This window comes from Phaseolus vulgaris, chromosome 2 (assembly GCF_000499845.2).
Source record: "Phaseolus vulgaris cultivar G19833 chromosome 2, P. vulgaris v2.0, whole genome shotgun sequence".
Classification (NCBI taxonomy): domain Eukaryota; kingdom Viridiplantae; phylum Streptophyta; class Magnoliopsida; order Fabales; family Fabaceae; genus Phaseolus; species Phaseolus vulgaris.
In genome coordinates, this window is record NC_023758.2 from 19,335,462 (window position 1) to 19,343,729 (window position 8,268).

Below are 8,268 nucleotides of genomic sequence, written 5' to 3' on the forward strand. Positions count from 1 at the left end.
TGGAATCAAAAGTTTTGAGTTTTTCTTTTTCCATTTCAATTTCTTTTCGCCAAGGTTTAGGTAGTCTGATCTCTGTATTTTTCTTTTTGCAAGTGATATCTTTTTAAGTTCAGCATTTTTTCCCTCTACGGGTTTTCTTTTATTGGCTAGAAATTTTTCTTTCCTTTGTGCTCAATAGGTTGAAAACTTTTGGAGTACATGCTTAAGTCGCTAATAATTTGAAAAGGGCCTCATTTTTTATTGAATACCTCAATTCGAAAAAATGTTGCTAGCACTTTTGGGCCTTGATTGCACTTTTCCAACTATGTATTTATTGCGGTGTATCTGGATCACATAGCATATTGAAGCGTAATGCTTCTTGGGTTTTGGTTGCAACAACTGCAAACTACCATGAAAACTAAGTACTATAGACAGCTTGTGGTTTTGGTCTTTGTTGTTAGTTGTTGTAATATTATGTGATGTTTTGGGCTTTTAGTTAGGTTTTTTGTTTAAATCATTTCATACATAGACTGGGTAGCATATATATAGGTTTATGATATGATAGGTTGTTGGGTTGTAATAAGTTATGACTTAGAGACATCTAGCATTTTTTGTGTATATGGGTTGAGACATTCTTTTAATTGTCCCATTTTATTTAATATAATTAGTTCGTTACAAATAAAAAAAAAAATATTTCATTGTATTTTTTTATATCATATCAGATAGAGAAGATTAATATAATAACAAAAGGTGTTTCATGATGACACGACTTCAGAATAAAAATAATACAACAACAATTTTAGTAGTCGTATTATTTTAATTGACATGACTTCTATTTCATATGTTTTAAAAAAAATAAGAGTTAAGAATTTGGGGAATGATAACAAAAATAACTAGTTCATGAGTGTTTATAATAAATATAGGATTATAACAATTAATCATATTTTAACTCAAAGTAAATGATCATAATGTGAAATACATCACAAATTTTATATCAAATAGTATGGAATGTAATAAACTCTATCTCTATCTCTCTATAATTATTTAAAAAATTACATAAATACTTTTAAGAAAACAATCTAGGAAAAAATAAAATAAAACTAGATTTTGTTTAAGTTGTATAAATCCTTTCACATAGAATATCTAAAAATTAATTTTTAATATGTTGGTGAACTAATTATTTTTAAAGGATATGGTTGTAGGGTTTGATGAAACTAATAAGAGTTTAGGATTTTTTAAGTATACTATTTGTGACGTTATTATTTTGGTATAATTACTTTATTCGTCCCTACATTCTGGGACAATAATCAATTTAGTATAGTGGTTTTTTAAAAAATCAATTTGGTCCTTACATTTTTTAAAATGTATACAAATTGGTCATTTCCGTTAAGTCGCACCTTAGAGCGTCAAATAGTGCTTATGTGGCCAAGAGGTGTGAATGAGAAATGTGACGTGTCAAGATCAGGGTTGACGTGGCAGTTGAATTAACAATGACGTCGTGGTGTTTCTCCTCTCCCTCCCAACCCTTGTCGTCGTCGTTGTCGTCGCCACCACCATCGCCCGTCTCCTTCACATTCCCCCCTTCTTCCTTTTCTCGTTCCTCGTGCGATCGTCGTCGATGGAGTCTCTGTTCGACACGATCAACGTCTGTGACCTTCTCTCAGCGCGCAGGACCTCTCGGACCCAACCTCCCCTCTATTAACGCCCGATATGCACTTCCTGATTTAGCGCCTCGAGGCGCAATCCCTCCATATCCGCTCACAAATCCAGTCCTACCTCGTCTCACATCACGAAGACTTCGCTCACCTCTTCTCTCTCTGCAACAATGTTGTTTTGCAGACACGCAAGGTATCCAACGACGTTGCCGCCATCATCCATCATCCAACTCCTTTTCAGTGCATGAGGTTGTGTCGGAGATGAAGGCGAAGAAAGAGGAGTTAAAGGTGAAGAAGCAGTTGCTAGGGTTGGTTGGAACCGTTGTGGCGTTGAACTATAGATTAGAGAGTGTGAGAGAAGAGTTGAGGAGTGGTGGCGGGCGGTGGTGGTAGTGGCGACGACGAGGGTGGGGGAGGGAGAGGAGCACCACGTTATTGTTAGTTCAATTGCCACGTCCGCCTTGATCTTGACATGTCACATTTCTCAATCACACATCTCTACTACATAAGCAACATTTGACTTCGTAAGATGCGACTTAACGGAAATGACAAATTTGTATATATTTTAAAAAATATAAGAACCAAATTTATTTTTTAAAAAATCACTATACTAAATTGACTATTGTCCCAGAAAGTATGGACGAATAAGGTAATTAAACCTATTATTTTTTAATTATATTATAATTTGTATTCTTTGAATTAGAAAAAAATACTATTAATAAAGATAGTTAAATAAGAATAAAGTAATAATAAATTATATTGAAAGAAATAATAATATTATTTTGATTACATAAATAAAAATGGACTATCTAATAGATAAAGTCTCACATGGTGGTCTCCTTCTCTATCTTTAAGGTCGTGGTTGAAGCGGAGGTTTGGTTGGTTTTAGACTATCTTCAATGGGTTGTGGTTGGTTCTATTTAGGTGGAGTATCAAACTGTGGAGGCGGCTAGGGTTGATAAAAATGTGATGGTGAAAGTAGACGAAATGTTGATGGAGGTCTCACAGTGGATGTAACAAATATGTTCGATGTCGCTGAAAACATGTTTTGTGTGATGCAAAAGTGTTGAAATTAGACGGAAATTGTTGGTTAGAAAGGTGGAAAAGCATACTTATTTTATAGTCTATGTACACAAACAATTGGGTTGGTTGACCAAAAGGTTGGTGTTTATCACTCGAAGAAAGCCCAACATGATAATTGTGACAAGGCACTAGATATGGTTGTTGAGGTAGTTGTGGTGTGTCGTATTGATAAAAATATGTGTTAATTTTTTTCAAGAAAAGTACAATGATGTAGAACAGTTGGGAAAAAACTTACACAATCATCTTATTCTTCTTGTAGATACGAAATGTATCGGATAATGTGTTTGATATATCATTGCATGTATGGGATAGTATCACACAAGTGACCATTCTAGGTGAACTTATCCTTGAATTACATGGTTATGGTGGTCGTTCCACATATTTATCCACGACGCATGATACTGTGGCCAATATTGATAAGTTCTTCCCCTCATGTCCTCCTTGTGCAACTGATCGAGATTTAAAGGACCAGTTCAAATAATCTGTCGGGAACCAAATTGTCGTATAACTTGATCTGCTTGATGTAGTTCAGCTGTTGTAAAACAAATGAGAAGAATAATTGCGTGTCTCATTAGATATCTCAATGGTAATTAGAGGACTCGGTTCATTGCGGTGATAAAGATTCCACTAGAATTGTTACCAAATATATTGCTAGCATAAATAGTGGTATATTATAGGTAAATTTCTAATAGAAGGAGAAGTCGTTGAATGAGAGATAATTACTTTAGATTCTAAAGTTAGTAGCTAAAACCTTACTAGCTAATTAGATACCAATTTAGAAGTTAGTTTATAAGTTTTTATTAATAATAAAAACTACTTTAGATACCAAATTTTTTTAACCTATAAATTAATATTAATTTAGTCAATATAGTAACTAATTATTTTTTGTCACTAAAATTAGTTTCTATTTAATAATTTTCTAGTCGTGTAATTTTTTTTAACATTATTACTAATTATTTGAAACTATTATTATTATTTTTTTATGATAACTATAAAATTCCATCCAAAAAACTTAATTAAAAATCACTACATTTTGAATTTCACAATCCAAAATATTTATAACAAAAAATTTACCTTTATCGTGTATTTATAACTTGAATTACAACATCAACTGCCAATACTTCTTAAAGGCAGTACATGGCTAATTGGGCCTAATTACTATTGCTCTAACACTACATCGTACCACAACACGTACTGACATAGACCCTATCCATGTGGGCCAAGCTAAGGATGTGTCCAATAAGGGTGACTATGCCCAACAAGGTCGTGTACCACATGGGCAAATGTTAAGAATGGCCCACGACCCATCACCAAATCATCTGGATTAAGTAAAAGCTGGATTCTTCCTACACCTCATAACTTCTTGTGGCACCTCCATACCCTTTTAAAATATAAAAAATATCCTTCGTTTTATTGATGTTTTTCATTTCAGAATGGATAATACAGAAAAATTATGGATTATAAAATTTGAAAGGTATTATTAAATTTTATAATTCAAAATGAATTTCTTTAAAATACTACATTCCATATTATTGAATCCAAAAAGTATTTTCGTATTACAAAATTTCAGATTCAAAAATATTTTGTGATTTTGAAATCTAAAATATTTTTTTTTAAAGATTTTTTAATCCGTAATATACTTTTTTAAAGAAGAAAAAAAATCTAAATTGTATCAATCACGAATTATATAATACAGGAGAATAAAATCTATATTATAAAATCATAAAATCTGGAGTATATTTTTTAAGAAAATGGTTTTTTACCTAACCTATGTGAAATGCGCGGAAAATTAGAGATGTAGGAGGTAACAGCCTTAAGTAAACTGCTAACCTACTTTTGTTAATAAAAAAATAGTATAAAGACCAGATTTCAACAAAATATTTGATAAAAAAATTAATCATTTTCATTAAAATATTTTGTAGCAAAACTTTGATAAGATACTCTGACACATTTATATACATATATAGGAAAAATAGATGCAAAACTAAACTTTAATTATTTTTAATGAAACATTCTAATAATCCTCTTACTTGAATTCATTTTTTTATCTTAATTGAAACAATAAATTTTCATTTTTCAGCAACAAAAATAGATTTTTTTTAGTTAATAATTTTTTTTAAAAAAAAATATTTTCCTTATACGGAGTGGTTGTAGGTCCACGGACTAGCTCTTATACGGGACGGGACAGTAAAATGAAATTGTATATTTCCCGTGTCGCATACTAATCCAACCCGTATTTTGCAAGTTAGATGCAAGATGACCTATGTTGGACGGGCCAATCAACATTGTCACTCTTACTTTTATAATAATATATAAATTAAATAATTATTTATTTCTTTACACATTGTTAAAATGTATTGCCATTTTACACAAGTTAATTTGGAATCTAGATACTATATCATCCAAATTGTTTTACATTACTTAACAACCAACAATAATACTATTTTAATAATTTGTTATATTGTTTTAAAGGATGATGATACATTTACACCCATCATATAAGAAACACACACATCACATTCATAAATAATAATATTTTAATGATATTTGTTTTATTTTTTAATTTAAAATTATAATATATATTATTATATTATTAAAGTGGTTTGTGAAGTGAATGTTATTTTTTTAAAGAGTGTGAACAAAACATTTTCCTACTATAATTTATTATATTTTTTTTTTCTAAAAGTATCAAATAAGGGTCCAATACAAGTTTAGGTAGGGATATGAAAGTATAGTTTTCTATGAATTTGTACAACTAAGACTCCTTGACATCTAATAATGCAAGACGACATGGAGCGGCTGGTGGTGCTCATACCATTTAATGAGACCGTCCAATGCCTAGGGCCTACTCAAACGTCTTATAGACACCAAACCTTCACGTCTATTCCACCTTCCCTACCCATCACTAACCACACAACCCTTCCAATCTCCAATTTGGTACACGCACCTTTCAACCCTATCCGTCACAATGTGAAATCCTAACTTCAAAAACCTGCATTTACAAAAAGAAAGATGTAGAAGAATGGGTGCAGTGGTCATAGCCCCCATTATGAAGCAAGCCACATTACTGCGTTTGGATGAACTCCTGCATGCCCCATCACCCCCAACCACTATATACTACGCTTCTTACCTTAACACATACATTTGGAATCCCTGCACGCCTTTCAGCTCACTGCACCTCCAAACCTATTACTATTCCACCAATGCATCTACAATTGTACTCTATTTATACCTCTTACAATTTTTTATTAGTTCATTCATATTTATTGTTTTAAAATTCATCAATCTTAATACCGTTAAAAACTGTGTGAAGTTAAATGATCTAGAATGTAATAGAGTTTTTTTTATCACTTAACACATTTGCATATTTATGTACTTATGTAAAAAATTCAACTCCCATATCACGAATCATGTTCTACAATCAATTATCATGTACTTCATCATACATGATGGACTGAACATATACAGACACACTTCCTAAATATAATAATTCACCATGTCATGTTCAAGTTATATAAGATAGTAGAAACTTATCACATAGAAGGTGTTTCCTGGTTTTGTTAACATTCAATCTCTTTCGTTCAACCAATTAACACATGAAACCTAAATTTTACTTCATCACCACTATGTTGCGCAAATTGTATAAATTATTTTACTCCTCTTTTGTACTCATCACTTGTATCACTACAAGAAAAATGATTTTAACGAAGGTTATTTAAAAGAAGTTAATATAACCCTAGGCATTGATTTAGTTAACGAATATTTTTTTTAACCTTCGTTAAGTTCCAAAGGTTTCTCTAAAATCTCAGCAAAATAACAAAGGTATTTTTAACCTTTGTTAAATTTAAAAGGTTTATTTTAAAACCTCAGCAAAATAACAGAGGTTTTTTTAACATTCGTTAAGTTACAAAGGTTTATTTTAAAACCTCAGCAAAATAATGGAGGTTTTTTAACCTTCGTTAAATTTCAAAGGTTTATTTTAAAATCTCAGCAAAATCACATAGGTTTGTTTAACCTTCATTAAATTTCAAAGATATATTATAGAACCTCAATAAAACACTTCAGATTTTTCAAACTTCAATAAATAAATATAATTAAATCTCTTTATAAATTAAAAATTATATAGTTTTAATATATTTTATAACTAAATTCTCTAAAATTTTGAAAGTGTAACTTCACATTACAAATAAGTTCTCTAAAGTTTCAAAATATTATTTTAAAATCTTAGCAAAACTAACCTTGGATAATAAGTATTTCAACAACTAATTTTGGAAAATAATTATTTCAACGATATGTGCATATTTATTACGATTGATGGTAGTTGGTTTAAATAATTCCTAGTTTTTTTTGTTACGAGCTCATACCTCAAAAAACCTGGCTTATTTTGTTTTAGATTTTGATGTACATATATTTTATGTGCAATTTTAACTTTAGTTACAATTGTTAATATTTAATTCTCATAGTTTTAAAATATTTTAAATTAAGGTCTTTATTTTAAAATGCATTCAATAATTAATTCACTGTGAAAGTGAGAAGTGATAAAGTTAATTTTTCCTCGCAATATGTTTTTGCAATCTTTGGAGCCCTCATAACCAAGAACTCACATGGCTCTGAAGCCCACATTTGACAAACATGCAATTATTTAAGATATATAAAGGAGTGATAAACACCAGTTCCCAAGTTGGGACAGTAAAGTGATGGAAGAAACAAGGAGTAAGAAGAAGATAATGCCTTTTTTAGTGTTTCTTCTCCTTATATATAATAGACATAAGTGCGGCTAAATTGTGATTCCTTGCTAGGACTGTCGGCGGCGACCATTGAGCCTGTTTCGGAGAGCAATGTGTCTACGGTGGAAGAAAGAAGTCAAGACGATCATTAGAGATGGTGGAAAATGGAGTTGAAAGTTATTTCAAACGATAAGTTATTTTCTAGAAATTTTCAAACTCATGATATTTTACGGAGGTTCTTAAACCCATGGTATTTAATGGAGGTTTTGAAACTCATGGTATTTTACGGAGGTTTTGCAACCCATGGTATTTAACAGAGGTTCTGAGAGGTTTAAGAAAACAATGGGGAACACTTTCCCCAGGGATGGTGTAGCGGGGGAAATTGCAACCCTAGGTAAATGACTTAATAGAGGTTTTAACCTTGCATAATGTAAAAATAAACCCCCATTAAAACCATTTTTTCTTGTAGTGTATGGACTGAATTAATCAAATCTCAATTCATATATGTTCTATAATGGTCATTGAAGTGTTGACTGCATGAAAAATCTCGTGTTTTTATTATTATAGGTATAAATTTATCCAATTCGAGAATATTCACTTTTATTATAATTTAATAGTACATACATTTTAATCAATATTCGTTATATTTCAAGAAATTTTGGTAGCATTTTGCACTATTTTTCGGGTGAAACAAAATGAAAGTGGTGACACGAAATCTCCACAATCAAAATATGTACTCGAAGAACAACACAAAATGCAATTAACCAAAATTGCGTAAAATATATAAGATGTAGATTATAAGTTATGTAGTAATGAACTAATGA